The 21,927-nt window shown below is 41.9% G+C and overlaps 1 long non-coding RNA gene across 5 annotated transcripts in view; it reads right to left on the bottom strand.

Moving 5' to 3' along the window:
• Window positions 1-8,632: 8,632 nt before the first annotated feature.
• LOC105028278 overlaps window positions 8,633-21,927 on the bottom strand; it is a 29,381-nt gene continuing 16,086 nt past the window's right edge. For 4 of the 5 annotated variants that reach the window (XR_002196505.2, XR_004576252.1, XR_002196507.2 and 1 more), the window contains 3 exons: window positions 9,803-11,015; window positions 9,599-9,655; window positions 8,633-9,394 (listed from right to left, as the gene is read on the bottom strand). This is a non-coding gene — a long non-coding RNA (uncharacterized LOC105028278). The remainder of the gene's footprint in view (window positions 9,395-9,598; window positions 9,656-9,802; window positions 11,016-21,927) is intronic. The other variant, XR_004576251.1, reaches the window with a different exon arrangement.

Here is a 21,927-nt window from a genome sequence, read left to right as displayed (position 1 = left end):
CGCAGAGTATTTCATTTTATATTATCTCCACTTACAGGGGTATTACATGTACACCTAGTTGGTCAGGAGTTTATTATAATGCAATATAGTGAGCCAAAACATACCTCCAGGCTATGTCAGAATTACCTTAGAAAAAAACAATAAGACTTGCTTAAAATCATGGAAGCACAGTCTCCAGACTTAAAGGGATAGTTCATCTTACCAAGAGATATTCCAGAAGGGAATATTTTCATAGTCATATTTTCAAACAAACCATTATTCAGCTCTGTCCCAGTCTGTAATTAGCGTTATTAGCATCGTCCAAATTCATTAATGGAGATAATTCGTACCGCTATTGCAAAACTGTATTGCAAATGGAAAAGTGGTATGACACCAAATAAGGACATGATACTAACGAAACTAAAACAAAGACTAGAACAGTCGCATTGAAAGACATTTAGTATATATTGAACTTTAAAATTATGAACGTTTTTTGATATGGGGGAGAGTCAGTTGGAAGCTGGGGATGATTAAGTGATCATGATGATTTGAGGGCCAGAATGAAAATTTGCCAGGACATTGGTGTTAGCACCACATTTAACAACCCAGACAGAAAACACCACCCTATTCAGGGCAATGGCCCTTCCACTAACTTGATGCCAAAGAGACCAGGGGCTGTATTCACAAAACATTTTATCTTACACTAGGAGGACTCCTAAACAGCACTAAAAGTTCCTAGCTAAGAGTTTTCTCTTAAAACCTATTCACAAAGCTGCTAAGACCAACTTTTACTAAGGAATGGGGAGAAGCCTTAAGCTAAGAGAATGGGTGGTGTTGACACTGTTGCTATGGATGATGTCGTGTTCCACAAGCCTACTTACTATGCCCACAGTGATTGGCTGATAGGGGAGGGGTATCTGTCAGTGAATTCATCATAGCAATACTGTAGAACAATGTGTCATGTTGCCATATTGAAATAAAGATATAAAAAATTAAAATGTAGGGTGTCACTGATTAAACATGAAACCAAGAATGACATACTGACTAGTCAAGATATTTTCAGCTAATTGTCAGCCACTTACATGTCTGGCTAAAGAAATGCACGTTCATCTTTTGATGGTGCAATAATTCGTACAATTATGTGTCTCATCTATAGCACCAACTACACCGGGTGTTCAAGCTATGGCCATGAAGTCGACTTTGTTTCTTTGTAGTTGGGGAATGAGGAAACTGAATGGGTTTTTGGACGATATGGGGTCTGGTGAGGGCATTTATTGTTTGATGTAATATTCAAATGACAGGTAACTGAAATTCGTCTGCGCTGCATACTGTGGATATAAAAAGTATACACACCCCTGTGAAAATGCCAGGTTTTTGTGATGAAACAAAGATAAATCATGTCAGAACTCTTTCCACTTTTAATGTGACCTATAATGTGAACAATTCAATTGAAAAACAAACTGAAACCTTTGAGGAAAAAAAATGAAAAATAAAAACCTTACAATAACCTGGTTGCATAAGTGTGCACACCCTCTTATAACCAGGGGTGTGGCTGTGTTCAGAATTAACCAATCATATTCAAACTCATGTTAAATAGAGGGCATTACACACCTGCCATTATTTAAAGTGTCTCTGATTAATCACAAATACAGTTCAGCTGTATTCACCTCTCCGGGAGCCATCACCTTATCGTGGTGGAGAGGTTTTTGTGTTCCTATGAACCTAAGGGCTGTGTTGTCCAGGCCTTAGTGCTCCTGGTAGGGTTTCCCATGGCAAAGTGGTCTCAGGGGAGGAGCCAGACTAAGAATGATTCAAAACAATCCTATGTATAAACGAGGAAGAGGAGGAGTTACCCTGCCCTGAGGAAGCCCGGGGCCCCCGTCTGGAGCCAGGCCCAGAGGGAGGGCTCGCCCGCGAGCGCCTGGTGGCCGGGTTTGCCACAGAGCCCGGTTGGGCATAGCCCGAAAAAGCAACGTGGCACCTCCCTCTCCATCCTATGGGCCCACCACTCATGGAAAGAACCGCTGGGGTCGGGTGTGCTGCCATATGGGTGGCAGTGAAGGCCAGGGGCCTCGACGGACCAGACCCGGGTGGCAGGGGCTGGCTCTGGGGACGTAGAACGTCACCTCTCTGTCGGGGAAGGAGCCGGAACTTGTGAGGGAGGTGGAGCGCTATCAGTTAGATCTGGTGGGGCTTACATCCACTCACAGTCTCGGTTCTGGAACCGTACTCCTGGATAGGGGATTGACTTTATTCTTCTCTGGAGTTGCCCAGGGTGTGAGGCGCCGGACGGGGGTTGGGATACTCACAAGCCCCCGGCTGAGTGCCGCTATGTTGGAGTTTACCCCAGTGGATGAGAGGGTCGCCACCCTAAACCTACGGGTTGTGGGGGGGGGATCTCTGACTGTTGTTTGTGCATATGCCCCAAACAGCAGTTCGGAGTATTTGGCCTTCTTGGAGATCCTGAATGGAGTCCTGTATGGGGCTCCAGTAGGGGACTCCATAATTCTGCTGGGTGACTTCAACGCACACGTGGGCAATGATGGAGACACCTGGAGAGGCGTGATAGGGAGGAACGGCCTCCCTGATCTGAACTCGAGTGGTCGTTTGTTGTTAGAGTTCTGTGCTAGTCATGGATTATCTATAACGAACACCATGTTTGGACATAAGGATGCTCATAAGTGTACGTGGTACCAGAGCACCCTAGGCCGAATTTTTTGGACACTTGAGTAAAGAGAGGGGCGGAGCTGTCAACCAATCACCATCTAGTGGTGAGTTGGGTCAGGGGGTGGGGGAAGACTCTGGACAGACCGGGAAAACCCAAACGGGTAGTGCGGGTGAACTGGGAACATCTGGAGGAGGCCCCCGTCCGAAAGATCTTCAACTCACACCTCCGGCTGAGCTTTTCTGGCATCCCTGTGGAGGTTGGGGGCATTGAACCTGAGTGGTCGATGTTCAAAGCCTGTGGTCTAAAGGTCTTAGGTGCATCAAGGGGCGGTAACCTTCGAACACCCTGGTGGACACCGACTGAAGAAGGAGGCCTTCCGGGATATGTTGTCCCGGAGGACTCCGGAGACGGTTGCAGTGTACTGACAGACCCGAAGGGCTGCGACCTCTGCTGTGAAAGAGGCAAAACAGCGGGTGTGGGAGGAGTTTGGGGAAGCCATGGAGAAGGACTTTCTGTCGGCACCAAGGTATTTCTGGAAAACCGTCCGCCACCTCAGGAGGGGAAAATGGGGAACTATCCAGGATGGGACACTGTTGACCTCAACTGAGGAGGTAATTGGGCGATGGAAGGAACACTTTGAGGAATTCCTAAATCCCACTAACACGCCCTCTATAGTGGAGGCAGAGGTGGAGGCTGATGGGGAAGCATCGTCAATCTCAATGGCAGAAGTCACTGAGGTAGTCAAACAACTCCACCGTGGCAAAGCTCCGGGGATTGACGAGATCTGTCCAGAAATGTTGAAAGCTTTGGGTGTGGAGGGGATGTCTTGGATGACACACCTCTTCAACATTAGGTGGGAGTCAGGAAAAGTGCCTAAGGAGTGGTAGACCGGGGTGGTGGTTCCCCTGTTCAAAAAGGGGGACCAGAGGGTGTGTGCCAATTACAGGGGTATCACACTTCTCAGCCTCCCTGGGAAAGTCTACTCAAAGGTACTGGAAAGGAGGGTTCGGCAGATAGTCGAACCTCAGATTGAAGAGGAACAATGCAGATTCCGTCCTGGTCGCGGAACAACCAACCAGCTCTTTACTCTTGCAAGGATCCTGGAGGGGGGCAGGGAATATGCCCATCCTGTCTACATGTGTTTTGTGGATCTAGAGAAGGCATATGACCGGGTCCCCCGGGAGATACTGTGGGAGGTGCTGCGGGAGTATGGGGTGAGGAGGTCCCTTCTGAGGGCTTCAGTTAGTTTTTCAATTTAATTGTTCACGTTATAGGTCACATTAAAAGTGGAAATAGTTCTGACATGATTTATCTTTGTCTCATTCTTTTACATCACAAGAACCTGGCATTTTAACAGGGGTGTGTAGACTTTTTATATCCACTGTAGCTGCATTTTCCCTGTGGCCAAGTAGTGTAGTTGTCACAACCTTGATGTCCGGTCTTATTGTTTGGGTTGTTTCTGTTTGTTGAAGTGACACCCTCCATGACTAGCTCTACTATGATCTTAATACCCTCGCGATTAAGCTGATACCTTTTTAAAAGCTCAGTATCAATAAATGTTTCTAAAATGTTGACAGGATTATGAGGCGGACTGCCGGCAGCAACCTTTAGGAATGTTTGTGATTTGGTCTTTTGACTACTCCTAACTTTTTCCAGATTTAGGAGCTGGTTTTAGTGCTAAAATGTTTTGTGAAATACTCTTAGGCCAAAATGTACTAACATTTGGAACAACACGCGCATTTTTTTAGTTACTCCTAAATAAGCAAGTTAGGAGCATAGACTGTAAAAAAATAGGTTAGGATCTACTTTTAGCCTTAAGATGTTTTGTGAATACGGACCCTGATCTTTCGACCTTTTGACCAGAGGGAAAACAACTTCCAATAGCACCAGGAGTGACCATGCTTAACTTTAGAGGCAAGCCAGCAATGGGATATAGGGTGCACCCCCTGTTTAGGGACATTTACCATAAAAAAATTCTTAACAATGTATTTGGCAATTCTTTCACACCTGTTTGTCTTTTGGATTGAAATAAATACTTTGTCAGAACCCAAAAAACATTATTGACAGCTAAATAAAACTCAGTTTCTCAGCACCATAATTTAATATTACGGTCTTCAACCAGCCAGAACGAGTCCCCAGAGGACAAATAGGCAAGGCAATCAAATTAAAATACTAACAACACAAACCCAGACTGTGCTGGCAAATTCCCTCAAAGGCAAGTCAGATTCAAACTGGTCTTGCAATGACCCAGCTAACTGCAAATCAGTGATATTACCACTGTGCCATTCAGGAGCCCTCGATCCAAAAATGCAGTATCTCCTTCTCTCTCCCCCTGAGGAGCTTTCTGGATCTTGTACAGGTGCCCCCCTATCTCACAGCTCTTGCTGTTTGTATTTAATCACTTCTGATCAACCCCTTAGACAAAAGTGTTTTGTCTGGCAGAATGAATACACCACATTGTTGTTTGGGCTGATGAGGAATGTAGCAGCTGGTGCTTGTTGAGAAGCTGTATTCAAGAAAATGAGGTGAAAGCATTGCAATCAGTTGCAGCTGGGGCTTCATGGGTTGCTAGGGAGTTCAAGGCAACTGGTTAGTATTGCACTGAATTTGTTGTTGATTGTTAACAAATATTGCTTTGTTTCTGAAGACGTAAGTTTGAGCTCAGCGCCTTTCTTTCAATTTTGTTCCACGTCTGCGTCACAACTCAGTTTTCCCTCTTTCTGTGGTGGGAATTGATATGTAACCCATTAAAACCAGTAAAGGATGAGTGAGACCACATTTTTCAGTTCTGTTCCCTGAAATCAGAAATATATTGTCTATGACCGCTTTTTGTTCACAGAACTGATTACACTTGTGGTTATTGTTCTTTTTTGAGGACAGCATCATAACCTCTGATTTCTATAGAAAACTGGGCAAAAACGTAGGCTTTTTCTAAAAAGAGTTGTATTACCCCCCAGTGGCTACTCTGGAGAGGAAATGTATGCCCTTCATGGATATTAAATATTAAATATTTCATCATTCAGACATATAACTCATAAATGAATTAGTTGTTAATAACAATATTTACCTATGTTTTAATTTGCAGATGATTCAAATATAAAAAAGAAGACATATGAGTGATTTAATTAGTATTTTAAAAACCTTTGCCGCTAGAGAGAAATACAAACTCCCTATTTGCAGTGTGCCAGACGGGTTAACCCACTTTGGTGGAAATTGTAATGTGGCTCATCTGGGAGTATCATTACACTGCCCTCACAGAATGGGAAGGCACAATCTGTGCTTCAACCACATTAGCCTCTTCACACATCCAGCCAGTGTTAGAACATTTTACCAGGAACCGAAAAGTTGCTAGATCAAATCAACTAGACAAAATCCCTTAGCAAGGCAGTTAATTGCTCCCCGTGCACTCATTATGGCAGCTCTCTTTCCTCTCCAATTTTGTGTAGGGTTTAATGATGAATCTCGGTTGTATCTTGTTTGCAAACTAAAAATTATCCCCTTTCCCCATGCATACTGATGGCCTTGCGGATCCCACTTTTGACATCAGTGTGAAAAGAAAACATGCCAATATAATTCACCCACGTAGAAAGAATAACAAGGTGGCTGATAAGAGTGGATACATTTTATACAGCTACTGTTTAAAATGCACTGCTCCAAAAAGTTAAGGGAACACTTAAATCACTCATTGGGTCTCAATGAACTAAATATATTAATGATAAAAATCTTTACTGTGCATTGTGTAATTAGTTGAGAACAAAATTACATAACAATGGTCAATGGAAACCAAAATCACCAACGGATTTAGGGCTGGATTCAAACTCACACCGAAAATCTAAGTAAACAATTGAAATCACAGGCTGTTTCAACTTGCATGAATTTCATCCCGGCAACTCATAATTTGATTCAGTAGTGTGTATGGCCCCCACGTGCCTGTATGCACTCCCGACAACGTCTGAGCATGCTCCTGATGAGTTGACGAATGGTGTCCTGAGGGATATCCTCCCAGACCTGGATCATGGCATCAATGAGCAAATGGACACTGTGGCACTACTTGGCAGCATCGGATGCATCGATAAATAACGTCCTAGAGGTTCTTAATCGTTTTCAATTCAGGGGAACGTGAGGGCCAGTCAATGGCGTCAATGCTTTTGTCATCCAGGAACTGCCTATACATTCTGGCCACATGAGGCAGGGTATTGTCCTGCCCCAGGAGGAACCCAGGGCCCACTGCACCAGCATAAGATCTGATGCATTCAATCCCCGCAGTCAGGGTACCGTTGGCTAGCACGTTGGAGGTCTGTGCGACCCTCCAAAGATCATCATTTACCCACCGCCAAACTGGTCATGCTGATGTTGCAGGCAGCAACATGTTCACCACAGCGTCTCCAGACTATTTCATGTCTTCCACATGTGCATGTGGGTTGATGCCCTTCTACATTCCTGTCCAACTCTCCTCGTGTAACGACTCCAGTTATCTCCTGGTATCTCCTCCATGCTCTTGAAATTGTACTGGGAGACACAGCAAATCTTCTTGATGGCACATATGGATGTGCCATCCTGGAGGAGCTGGACTACCTGTATAACCTGAATGGGCAGCAGGTACCGCCTCATGCTACCAGTATTGACAAGGACACTAGCAAAACTATTCAATTTTTGGGGGTTGTCTTGCTTTTGCCCCACCTGTTGTCACTTTCATTTGCACCAAAACCAGTGACACTGATTCGCACTCGCTTATGCTTCCTAACTAGACAGCTAGATATCCATGATGTTGACTGACATGGTGTTATACTGTGATGATTACATTTTCCCTTAATTTTATTGAGCAGTATACTATGGCAAAGGCCTTTAACTGTAAAAATGCAGAAAACTTCCCAGGCAAAATTTCCCTTAAAAGTTTAGAAAAACTTGTTAGAAGGGTCAATTGTATTTTCTTCATTGCACCATTAAATGTTTCCCCTTGTGCTATCTTTTGATCTGACATCTACAGAATAGAAATACAGCAGTAATGGAACAAATGGAATATTGATGGAAAGCAGAGGGGATGAGTGCAGGAGGGAGAGGGATGAAGGGTGGAAGGAGATGATCGAAGCAAAGAGGTATGAAGTTACAGATGAGTGATGGAAGCAGTCTGAATAGGAAAAATGTATGCAAATATTGTGTTTGTGTGTGTGGAGGGAGAGAAACTGAGGGAGAGAGCTTGAGGGGCAACCCCAGAGAGAGGTTGTGTGTTAAATCCTCTAACCCCCTATCAACCCCCACCCTTGTGTGTTTTGTCATGGTTACGAGACAGGGTTCCCGATGCAGGCATTTAATGTGTTTTTTAGCAGCAGGGGCGAGCTGGATACTAATGTGTCTCAGTCTGTCTCCTCGGCAAATAGCACAATGTCAACCATCTCAAGGTGCTCCGCCACTAGCTCAGGGCCAGCAGAACCCACCAAGCTGCCAGGGCTGGATAACGTACAGTGGCTGTAATATAACACTTTTGCAAAATTCGATGCTTAAAAATATAACAAAAATCCAGTGTGCTTGTTCAATATGGAATAATTTGTAATAGAATTTTTTTAATTTGAATGTATTCAAATGTTAAATTTAATGTTTTTACAATTTATATGTGAAATGTAGGCCTACTACACAAGATCTATTGTATACTAATGTTTCAAGCATGTTTTTTCTTTATCGATTGTTGTTATGATGAACAGCTTTTTCTGAAAGAGCAGCGGGACAGAATCTAACCAATGCTACAGAGTTACACCAGAGGCAGCGGTTTTGAGTGCATGACTACTGTAGGCCAGAGTACATCGTTTTGGATTAGTCATTCAATAACTCTATTGAGTTATTGAATGCAGGACAGGTACAAGGTTCTTTTGATTATTATCTCCATAAGCATAATAATAACCTCCGTTGCAAAACAGACTTTACATAAGAAATTCAATTCATTCATTGAATTCAAGTTTCCATTGCCAGTAAAATAATCAAACAACCAAATGAAACACATTTTATGTTTATTTAAATAAAACATGCTTATTACAACTCATCAAAGTGTTTGCTTTTTGAAACACGAAATAGACTATTTTCATAGTCCGGATGGAAATCTTGAAAGACCCAGGTGGTACAAATATCTAGGTAATGACCCTTTGCTGTTTTCTTATTGGACCATTAATGGTCAGGGCACAAAACTGGCCAACAGGGACAGTCCCTCCAGTAGTCTCAATTGCGTCATTGGCTGCTCAAAGTTGTCTGGATGGTGCAAAGATAAATCTTTTCAGACAAAATTAAATTAACAATGATAAGAGTTAGATTTTTGATTTGTGCAACAAACAAAAAAAGTGCGGGTACCCTAATTTGTAGATGCTATGTTGAGTGTAAAATAATGAATAAAACTTCTTGGATATACAATGAATACATAATGACATATGATATTGTGAACATCTTACAGTTCCATTCCGTCAGTCTTTCCTTTCACAAACACCTTAAAGGTTGTTTGGTTTGCGATTTCAGTACCTTAAAAATGCATGTATTATGATCAGGTAATTTCACATGCTATGGAACATGAACTGCAAAGAGAATGTATTACATTTCAATGTCATTATCTAATGCTTTTGGTGGGTATATTTCCATGCCGTCTTGGCTGTAAAACTGATGATATTTTCTTGATCTCGATGACATCCTTCTGCAAGTCCACTAACAGCTTTTTTTTATTCTGATGAACTTGCATGCAGCCTTGTTCCCAAGGACCTCACCTGTGACCTTTAAAGTAATCACAGGTTAAGGGTCTCAGGGACAAAAAAGCACACTCTGAGCTATATTCTAAAGATTTATGTGAATCATTTTCAGTATCAAAATACAACACAACTAAAGTTTAATTAAAATGTCACAGTCGAACACATTAGTTTGATAATGGGAGGTGTATTTTCTTTTCATTGTAAAAAAAATGATGTATTGGAAACTTACAAAACCAATGTCTTTTTCTTCAAAGATCTTGTTCCAGGAATTTTAGATCACGCAAACCTGTAAGGTACCCCACATTAAAAAAGGCATCCAAAGATTATTTTATTGTTATAATTTTCTGTTGTGTGAAAGTCAAATTAAGATTTACACCCCCCCCCCCCCCCCCCCCCCCCCCCCCCCCCCCCCCCCCCCCCGGACTCTGGATACCATCCAATTGTGTGTAGTGTCGCTTGAGTGGATGTAGATGGCTCATCTCTAAACCTCCCATCCAAACCTGACAAAAGGACACAAGTAAGAAATAAATGGAAGACAGGCACAGTGTTATTTTTGGGTTTTCCATTTAAATAGTTCAGGGTCACATATACTAAAATCAGACATGAATATACATTTAGGCCCATTGTCGATCTAATTGTGCACAATGTCACCCCCTAGTGATAGACAGAAAGACTAACTGATCAATTGTCTAAACCAGGTCTGCCCAGCCCTAACATCCGATAGTATTTCTCTCCAACCCACACCTGATTATAACAATCAGCTCGATGGAAAACTGATCCAGGTTAGTCACAACTGCCTGGAGAGAAAACCTATTGGTTAGAAGATCTCCAAAAACAGTTTAAGCAGCCCTGATCTAAACCGAACAGCAAAAACAACAGTGTTTGAGGAGAATTTGATGAACACACCGTCATCAGGTTCCACAGGCTCTGTGACTGAAATCACTGTACTCGGTAACCCAAAACAGGTTAGGGCCAACTCTAACCCAATCCGGAGTGCGCTGCCATGACATCGATTTGACATTTTAGTCATTTAGTAGAAGCTGTTATCCTACAGTGTTTTGGGTTAGCGATGACAGAATGTTCACAGTCTCAGCTCACAGTTTCGAAACAGTTTCCTTTTCGGTTGCTGGCCAAGCAACTCTAACCGCCCTATAGACACAGAAGTGTCCACTGTTATGGCGCACATCATCATTTTGTGGAGGAAATAAACGCAAATATTCCTATTCCTTTTCAGTGACATTAAATATTAAAGGATGATCATTGATTGGGAGACACATTCCAAAATCAGTCCACATTGTATAGTGAAACATAAATAAACATGTGCTTTCTTTAAACAACGAAAGGCTTTAAACTACTGAGAAACACAATCAATACTATGAGTTTTCCGCATGCACGTTTGATACGGACCTTCAGAAGACAGAAATTGAAAGATGGCCTTAACATTTCCAGAGGATTGTGAACAGCTCCAGGGTCATGCACAGAAAGACTAACTGTAGGCCTGCATATGCACAGGTATGCAAATGCACCCGACAGCAAAGGTGCATGGAGCATTGTACTGTATGTTAAATTAGACCTCTCTCCTTTTTGTCCCTCTGGTTTTCCCTTGTCCAGGTTTATGAGATCCTACGTTTTCGCTGAAGCGCAAGCTGTGGATGAACAAAGCAAGAGAGAGGGAATGAAAATGCAATTTTTTTTTAAAGAAAAATATGTCTTGAAACAAATGAACCTGAGGGAGAGGAAATGGAAAATGAATAACAGCTGTTGGCCGAATAGGTCGGACGGATGGCTTCTCCCTCTTCGTTTTCTGATTAGTTCGAAAATGTCCACTCACCATTTCGTCTCTGGATGGTATGGAATTCCGTACGATGACACACATTAACGTGTGCACTTATGGACAGAAAGAAATCCATGCACATACATAAAAATGAATGAAAGTCACACATTGTTGACAGGCTATTGATTCATTAAATCCACTGAAAATGTACTCAATATTACCCAATCACAAAATGAAATAAAACCGTGTTAAACCTTATCCTGCGACATCTTCACCATCCTTTTTCAGGGCTGTAGCCTAGACGCTAAGATAAAACAAGGCGCATGCTCTCTTCTCCCCTTTTTCCCCTGCTCCCCTGGCTTTATCTGTCATTCTGTCTGCTTCTCTCTCTCTTCTTCTATCCATTTACCAGGCTCTGTCACTGGTGTCTTCCTGTGCCAAGGCAGAGATCTAATTCTCTGGGTTATTAGGGTCCAAGCAGCCGGTATTTTTGACAGGTACACGCAGATGATCCCGTTTGGTTCCATTACGGCTGTACCGACAGTCCTACTCCACCCTCTCCACCCCTTTACCAAGACCAGCAGCCTCTGACACGATCAGTGACCCCCCAATTCCATAATTAATCTGTATCTCCTAAATACACCACGTATACAAACACATGCACCCAAACACATACGCAAGCATAAGGTTCCTCTCTTCGTCTCTCGCTTGCAGAATCTCTCGCCCCTCTTTTCCCTACACTCTTCTGCCTCTCGCTCTTTCTACTCATCCCATCTCCCTTCTATTCCTTCCTCTTTCACTTTCTCTATCTGTCTTTCTCACCTCATCCTCTCAACCCGTGTGTTTTTCTTTCTTCCTTTCTCCTAGGCGTGACGTCTCGTCTCGCCCATCTTGCAGTCGGTGTGTGTGCGCGCATGTGTGTATGTGCGTGTGTCTCGCGCGCGTGCGGTGTGGCTCGTATGTTGTCGAGCTCATGCATCCGGGTAAATGTGTTAGTGTGTGTGCGTGAAAGAGCTGGAGGGATGGGAAGGGAGGGAGGCAGTGGCAGGAGCAGACAGACACTGAGGCTGTGGTATTCACACAGCATGAGGATCAAAGCCACATCTAGCCCAAAGGTGATTAACCTTACGTTCACTCTGTCCGACCGCCATCCTCCTCAATGAAACATACTGGGCTAAAGAACATACATCATCCTCTCAACATCTGAACAAACCCCGTACCTCTGCAGCAAATATCTCCTATAAGAGTTGATTTGTAAGTAATGTGTCTCGTAATATGAACACTTTGCTGTTGGAATCCCAACTATAATATGCATAACCTAACTGCCACCTCTTCTTAAATCACATCAGTTTGTCATTGCCGTTTATCTCGACTGCACACATGAACATGTTCCCCGGGACTGGATTTATGTTACGCAATCCGTTTGTTCTGTGATACATAAGAGTAGCACCTTCAACCGACCAGAGTCGTGTCCATGTGAATGTGACATGACAATGTCATGCAGGACAGTTGATTATCGCATTGAGAAATCAACACTGACAGTTCGATGGCTGATGGCAGGAGGGAACACCAGAAAGTGAATGCTGTGAATGGCACCAGTTCCAAAATAGCAGACAATCTGGGCTTTTTTTGGCACGAGTGGCATGCTGTTTATACTTCTCCTGCTTAAGGAGAGAGCAAAGGGAGACGCTCTTTGTGTGCGTAAAGAAAAGAGCAACGGCTGGCACACATTGCTGATACAGGCTCTTTTTTCCCTCCTTACTGGAGCACTGCAACGCAATGCGGATACTGTCTGAGCCACTAGCCAGACATGCTGGAGGGGGGGTCTGAAGGGAGCGGAGAGGGGTTTGTAAGGAGAGGAGTAGAAGGAGGAGAAAGAGGAGAATGAGGAGGCGGTACAGTGGGAGAGCTTACACACAAGATCCCATGCTTTAGGACATTGATACTAATAGCTCAACTCCATTTTCCGACTTGCTGCAGCCAAACAGAACGACCATACTCTTGCGAAAGACGGCAAATGTATGAGATTACAGACTAACAATGTACGCTGGCTTCCATTTTATTCAAAAGCATAAGCCATGTAATCTGGGGCGTGTGCCTTGCAACAAATGCCACGACAGAAAGGAAAAGCCACTGTGTATCTACGACTAGGAACGAACCATGAAATTGGTGCTTAGGGTTTTGTGATTTTGCAGGTTGGCAGTGGTGAAAATAATGTAAAAAAGCTAAATACACATGCTGCACCAAAGACCTGTCAGAGGACGTTTGCCATATTGATGTCCGCCTGGATTGCCTGAACTATCAGTCTTCAGAGTTTAACATTCATGTTTCAAAGCACTGAATTCAATGGCACATTTTAATCAAACAACCGTTGTCCTTGTATCATTCAATGTCCATTTCAATTTATTTGACATTATGCTGACATTATTTTTTTATGTTGGTATTTTTAAATTGTCATGTTGAGATCAATATTAAAATAAAATTTTCATCATCTAAATAAAGTGCCTTAATTACAGCATAGTGACTGTCACTTGAAATTACTACTTGATGTCCCCTTTTCAACCACACACACCTAGGTTCCATCGATTATGAGCACTCCTTTTGGAATGCAGACCCACATAATGTCATGAAAACAATACATTTTCAATTGAACGAACGATACACATTAAAGGCATTTTTTCCAAACACAGATGAAGCCTAGTCCTGGACATGAGAAATGTAGTCAAAGCAAAGACCTGACTCTTTCTATGAAACACACAAAAAAAATATGTTGTGTACTATTCAGTGGCATATCTATACTTACCACGTGAAGTGTTTGAGGTCCATCTTTGATTGACGTGTTTGTGACGCCGCAGGGAAAGCTAGAAGGTTGTACAGTTATCTCCAGGCTGTTTATTATGCGAAACCATACAACCAACTACCTCACACTGCAGAGCACTCTTAGAGCAGGGTCATTGCTGGAGTCTCCTCCATGCACCAGTCTGTCAGAAGACCTTAATATACATTCTCTCTCGCCCCATCCCCCACTCCATCTCTCTCTCTGTCCATCTATCACCTTCTCTCCCTCCATCTTTATCTCTCCTGGTTCGATTCCCACTGAGGACTAGTAATGGAAATGTGCATATAACTCACTACTGTAATTTGTTCTGGTTAAGAACACCTCAAACAGAAATTGATATATTAATTTTAAAAAATATCAGTAAGTCTAAATACATTTTTTTCCTTTCATACACAAACTTGTATCTTGACATTGTACAGGATACTATGATATTAACAAAAGTTTCAGAGTGAGCTAAAATGCATTATGGTCAGCCAATGCACCCACCCAATGAATTTCTGTGGCATTGTCTCCCTCTTCTGGTAAGTGACTGAACCATTGAGACGTTCCCCTCCCCCTCCCTCATGGCAAGATTTTGGTTGTCCCAAATGGTACCCTATTCCATTCATTCATAGTTCACAACATTTGATCAGACCTTGTCTCAAAGGTAGAGCACTATGAAGATAACAGGATTCCATTTGGGAGGTACCCTATCTTACAGCACAAAGCCAGGCATTCTACCTGCAGTCTAGCTGACCTACTTGAATAATAGGCATATGTGGTGAATCCGAAATCCTCACATCTTCGAATACTTACGTACACTGGAGCACGATAGAAAATGCTGAAGCCCTGACCTACTTTTTGACTAAATCAAAACCATATAGAATTTCTAATAGTGTAGTTTACGCTTTCAATCTCAATTCACCACAATATAACAGAGACAGTATCATTGTAAATGCTCTCTTATTAACTATTTGTAAATAATCAAAGGAGAACACTTCAAACAGCAAAGACCATTAATGCTGGCATTGTTGGCCACTGGTTGTAAAAGTGGCAGTGTTGAGCTAAAACAGGTCCCCGAAAATGATGCAGTATTCCTTTGTATGTGCCAAAGTGCCCCATGCCACCAAACCACTCTCCTTCATACTTTTTTATTTAACTCTGTTATGATTGGGATTCGACTTAAAGATTAAGTAGACATAAAGAACATTATTACACATCCAGAGCAAAATGTGAGGTTTAGAAAAGTCCCAGAGTGCATCTTTAAAGAATTACTCAATTGTAGGCAAACAATGTTTACACATTCTTATTAAAATTGCAGCACTAAATGGTAAATCCTGTATTCATACAGCTTTTTTATCCGTAAAACTCATTCTGATACTGTCCCAGCGCTCTACCCACTAGTCTATCTGCTGCCTTCTTGTAGTATGAATTCAAAGTGAGTTACAGAACTTTAACGCTCTCATAAAAGCAGGTACTGGAATCGCAGTCAATTGAGGTATTTTGACACTCTTCCTTTGTGCCTGAAGCACTCATTGATTACTTGACAGCTGCAAAGCTGAGTTGCTAGGCTCAACTCAGCTTGGTTAATGCGTTAAAACTTATTCTGTATCGGATAGCTAAAGCCTTATAGAATTTCTGTTGACTAGAAGGTTGAGGAGTTGGAACATGGCCTCCTGTCAATGGAGGCATCACAAGTCTCACTGAACTAGGAAACACATCAAAACATGCATAAGTGTAAATGCGTTTTGCCAGTGCCAGCTATCTAGCTAAGTGATTCTTCATTTGATATATTATAGAGATCTAGTACACCAGGATGGGAAGGCTAACTATTAAAGCAAACTGCCTAGTTGTTAGAGCATCTGACCTTTAAAGGGTGGCAAGATTGAATCTAAGAGCTGCCAGGTAAAACATTTGTTGTTCTGTCCCTGAGCAAATCAGTTAACCTTAACTCCTCCCAATTTAGCAGCCTTCTGGACCTCTTTAATTGGGATGAGTTCCATATCGGTTGGACCTAATGTCATTCGTAATCCTACTGTGCACCAAGACATAATGCCAATTTTAAACAGTATGCTATTTCGAAACGTGATCAAAGGAGACATTACAGATCAGAATCTTTTTAAATTCATGCTGGATGACATCCAAATGGAACCCCCATTTGCGACATTTCTCATTTTCTCACCCATCATGTCACTCTCTGTCACTGCACGACGCAGAAAGCCCTCTCCTTTAGTTTACCCTTCCTTCTTTCTTTGGCCAGCTTTCCTGATCTCCTGCCTCTTGTTTGTCTTTCATTGCCAAACATTTCTGTCAATAAAGTATTTTTTATTTGGGGGGGGTCTCTCTTTTCATACATACCAGGTGTCCCTCCTTCACCCCCTTGATTTTGTTCCTCCCCTTTCAATCTCGCTCACTGTCTCATTCGCAGTCAAATCACGCGTGTATGCGGCATGGTTGTGCCAATGCCAGCTCTCTGCCAGTTTGTTTGTGTGCGTGTGTCTGTTTGCGTGCCAACGTAAACCTGAAGGGAAGCCCTCGTGCTGGGTGCCAGAGTCTTTGGTCTAGGAATCCCAGATGGTTCAGGGTTAGCTATTGTGCATTGCAATTTGTATAGACCAAAAAAAATTTAGAGTCTCTGAGGGTCATCATGAATTAGTTTTTGATGTCAATATAATAAAACAAATGAAATTCCCCTTGGTATATTCAGAAACAGCCAATGCATGAGCTCTGTACAGGCTTTGTCTGAAAATTTTTGACTTTGCACCAGGCACCAGTATTGGACATGTGAAGGCGATAGAGAGAAGCACATCCCTTGTCAGAATCCTGATTTGGCACTGCACAGTTGACTGATGGATGGTAAAGCTGTCCAGCTGTTTCACAGTGGGTGGCTCCCTTTCCTGACCACTACTAGAGGCCTTGGTCTAAAGTAGAGCCCTATATAAGAAATAGGATGACATTCTTGGTGCAATCACTGTCAATTTAGGGTAAATGGTGTAATTTGGTGTCAAACAAGTTATTCATTGAAGATGGATTTATTCACCCAGTTGTCAATTGAAAACAGTGTCTAACCCATTCAAATTGGAGAGGTGCCGGTCAGACTTGCTCTGGGAGAAAACAACAGATTCAGCCTAACAAACTCCTGGTTTCAATCTTACTCTCAAAACGCATTGACCCCATTGCTGACTACAGGCACGGCTGCGCTCAAAAGTTTGCATACCCCGGCAGAAATTGTATTGATTTTGAAAATATGACTGATCATGCAAAAAAAAAATAAAAAATGTCAGGATAGTGATCATATGAAGCCATTTATAATCACGTAGTTGTTTGGCCTCTTTTTACATTATAATGATAACAGAAATTTCCCACACCTGTGGCTTTTTAAATTGCAATTTAGTGACTAAGTTTATGTAGTTTTAATAGTCAATAAGTTTGCAAGCTCTCACATGGATGCACTGAGCAGGCTAGATAGTGAGCCATGGGGAGCAGAAAAGAACTATCAACAGACCTGCATAACAAGAAAATTGAACTTTATAAAGATGGAAAAGGATATAAAAAGATATCAAAAGCCTTGCAAATGCCAGTCAGTATTTGTCAATCCCTTATGAAGAAGTGGAAAATTCAGGGATCTCTTGATACCAAGCCAAGGTGAGGTAGACCAAGAAAGATTTCAGCCAAAACTGCCAGAAGAATTGTTCGGGATACAAAGAAAAACCCACAGATAACCTCAGGAGAAATCCAAGCTGCTCTGGAAAAAAATTATGTGGTGATTTGAAGGAGCACAATACGACGATACTTGAACAAAAATGAGCTGCATGGTCGAGTTGCAAGAAGCCTTTACTGCACCAATGCCACAAAAAAGCTTGGTTACAACATGACTGACATAACCTTGACACACCTCACAGCTTCTGGCACACTGTAATTTGGAGGGATGAGACCAAAATAAAGCTTTATGGTCACAACCATAAGCGCTATGTTTGGAGAGGGGTCAACAAAGCCTATAGTAAACCGAAAACCAATTTACATTCTTCTGCACGAAAGCTGCGCATGGGTCGCTCTTGGACTTTCTAGCACGACAATGACCATAAGCACAAGGCCAAGTTGACCCTCCAGTGGTTACAGCAGAAAAAGGTGAAGGTTCTGGAGTGGCCATCAAAGTCTCCTGACCTTAATATCATCGAGCCACTCGGGAGATCTCAAACGTGCGGTTCATGCAAGACAACCAAAGACTTTGCATGACCTGGAGGCATTTTGCCAAGTCGAAAGGACAGCTGTACCACCTGCAAGAATGCAGTGCCACATAGACAACTATTACAAAAGACTGCACGTTGTCCTTGATGATAAAGGGGGCAATACACAGTATTAAGAACGAAGGGTATGCAGAATATTGAGCAGTGGTCGGTTCATTTTTTCCTTGTGGCCATGTTTTGTTTAAAATTGTGCCATTCTGTTATGATCTACAGTTGAATGGGAATCCCATAAGAGGTAAAAGACATGTTTTTCCTGCTCACTTTCCTGCTCACTTTTCTTTACAAATGGTACATATATTACAGATTCTCTAATGGTATGCAAACTTTTGAGCACAAATGCAGTTTAATAAACAAAAGAATAGAGGTGAAAAGAGATATAGGTAAGAAAAGAAAAACAAAAGGAACAAAAGACAGTTGGTTCAAAGAATAAGCTTCACATATGTTCATGCAGTCGAAAGCTGAGGGACCTCAAAGTGTTTATCCAACAAAGAATGAAATGCAGCCTTGAGGCAACAGAAAGAATAATATAAAACCAAGGTTTGACCTTTCACAAAAAATTAAAGCATTTTCATATGCGTCTGATTTCCCTAACTGGAGAGGAATGCTAGATTGATATGACATCTGCATTTGTTAGTATAAAACGTGCCATTCCTTCGCTGTTCTCGACAGACATCTTTGTGAATGACTGTTGCTTATTCTGACAACATTTTAAGCCCAGGTTACATTCACTTTTGACACACCAAGCCAGAGAGCATTCTTGAGTGGAAAAGTCTTGAACCGATCTCCCACTACTATCCCACATCTCCTTCACCTAACTGGAAAGCCAAATTCGGTCAGGACGGCAAGTGGATGTGACACGCATTACCTTTGTGGAGCTGAAGCAGTTATGTGGGGAATACAAATTGCGTATTCAAAGTCGATACATGACCATTATTTTCTATTTTATTTTCATAATATATTTTGGGAATTATGAGACTGATAGACATTGGGGAGAAGGCTGGAATGTGTTATACTTCAGTGTCATATGTGGTACCTTGTCCTCTTTAGACCTTGGGATTCTTTCTAACCATAGGAGAACATGGCTAAGACCAGTGCAAAGACACCCATATAAAACTTGCTTCTTGACCACATGGTGGAGGGGATGATCAGCTACTCCCGTAACTTATTATCAAGATGATATGACATGCTGTAGTATTAATCCCTGCTCTCTATTCCCATACACTATTTACAAAGGTAGCAAATACAATGTTACCATGGGAACACTGCCACTGCCTGGCAACGCCAATGGCTTGGAAAGATGCCCAACGGTTGCTAAGGCATCGTTGTCAGTTGCTATGGGTACTGAGCCAATCCTGTGTGTACGCGTGTGTGCATGTGTGTTTGTTTAGAGTGCAAGTTAATGCATGTGTGTCCTGTTCTAATGAAGCCCATGGGAAAAGTAGATGTAACCTATTATTGGGTGTTCTATGTAAAACAGATATTCTCTACTGTACTTCATACTGTCTTCCATCTTTATGAACTAGTTACTTGTGGGAGGGTCTATGTGTGGAATTAAAGTCTACAGAACCTTCATGTACTATGTCAAAATACAGTGCCCTCATTAAGACATGCAAACTGTTGAGGGCCAAAAAAAAGGTGATCCTTCTGCTGTTTGTGTAATTCAACTTCACAGTGTTTACTGTATAATAGAATTGCCATCTGCAAACAAATTCACATTTTCTTATATCCAAAGGATGTGATTTAGAAGGAATAAAATTATACATATCTGTATGACATCGTGAAATTAAATGGAAAACATGTCATACACGTTTAGTTTTCAGAGAACTTGACACATCCCCTGCTCTCTCACATACTGTATAATATCACACACTTCCACAATGTCATATAGCTTAGAATAACATTTATTATGCCACATTTTATGTTTATTGTGAATATTTTGATTCCTGCTTTGCTAGTAGCATACTTTTTTGCATTTGACTGAGCTAGCTATGTTAAGCTAGCAAACAAAATTTAGCCTGACTAAATTTAGATTGCTTTACAAAATAATCTTATTAGTAATTAAATGATTTAAACAACCCTTTCAGACCATGTTGTATACTGAACTGACATTTACTTGGTTTCAAGCATGTCCATCACTAGACTCCCAGGGGCCGTATTCACAAAACATTTTATCTTCCCACTAGGAGGACTCCTAAACAGCTCTAAAAGTCTAAGAGTTTCCTCTTAAAACCTATTCACAAAGCTGCCAAAACCAACTTTTACTAAGGAACGAGAAGTCTTAAGCTAAGAGAAAGGGAGGGGTTGACCCCGTTACTATTGATGATGTTGTGTTCCACGAACGAGCTAACTTAGTATGCCCAAAGTGGAAAATAATTTAAATAAACTATGCCCCCAGTGATTGCCGATAGGGCAGGGGCCCCTGTCATTGAATTCATCATAGCAATACTTACTGTAGAAGAATGTGTCATGTTTCCATATTGAAAAAGATAATAACATTTAAATGTAGGCTAAGTGTCACTGATAAAACATGAAACCATGAACAATATACTGACTTGTCAAGATATATTCAGCTAATTGTCAGCCTCTTACATGTCTGTGCATGAATCTCTTGATGGTTCCATAATTCGTGCAATGTGTCCCAGCACCAACTACACCAGGTATTCGAGCTATGGCCATGAAGTTGGATTTGTTTCTTTGAAGTTGGCGAACATCATGAGGAAACCGAATGATTTGTCACACGATATGGGGTCTGGGGAGCACATTTGTTGTTTGATGTAATATTATACTGACAGATGACTGACATATATGTAGTTCGTCTGCGCTGCATAGCTGCATTTTCACCTTTGGCCAGCGTAGACTTATCACCAGCGTAAGAATTTTACAATTGGCTCTGGCCGTGATGCTCCGAAAGTCATTGTACGCCGTATGGCCACCATGGCCTTTGTGCCCCTGTTACTGTCAAAATCTCACGGTCAGCAGTTTGTTCATAAGTTTGTTTATAGTTCTGAGAACAACCACAATAACGGACTACATGCAGGTAAGGAAGCTAGCTAATTATCGATAGACAGCTGATTCATTTAGTGCTAACCTGAATCAAACCTCTGTTTTGGAAGGTGCGTTCATGAGCAATGGGGAGGTGGGAAAGTTCCAACCTCCGAGTGTGAGATTACACCTGAACGCTTTTTGAAACCCCTGAGAAGTAACGGTTTGACTTCACTCAACATGGCAGCGTTTGTGGTGAAAATTTAAACAAGAAACCAGGCAAGCCTAGTTCACCTGGCCCGCAATAGAAATTGCTGCCCTCTCGAGATTCAAACCCAGGTCGCCTACGTGAAAGGCTATGTCATTTACCATTTGCCCTGTCTCAGTATAGCCTCTTGTGTCAATCCTGAACAAATCCTCTTTTGCAAATGACCATTTTAACAGTTAATTGGCCATTTGTGAATGACACTGATACAGTTAAACTGACTAACATTTCTTACTAAGTTTACCACCACCACAAATAGTGTCTATGTATGACATTTGCCTCTGGCCGTTTTAACAGCGTATTAGCCAGTAACAAGCTTTACCGGTATCTACTAACTTACTGGAATAGTCATAAGAATTGAGCAATTGCTAGCGAGTCTGCCAAAGCTATTTCATTTCATGGCATAAGAACATATTTTATTCTTTAATGGCCAAACAACATACTTTTTTCTTTAATTTGTGAATGACATTTA

The sequence above is a fragment of the Esox lucius genome, chromosome 10 (assembly GCF_011004845.1).
Source record: "Esox lucius isolate fEsoLuc1 chromosome 10, fEsoLuc1.pri, whole genome shotgun sequence".
Lineage (NCBI taxonomy): Eukaryota > Metazoa > Chordata > Actinopteri > Esociformes > Esocidae > Esox > Esox lucius.
This window is presented reverse-complemented; position numbering and strand designations above follow the sequence as displayed.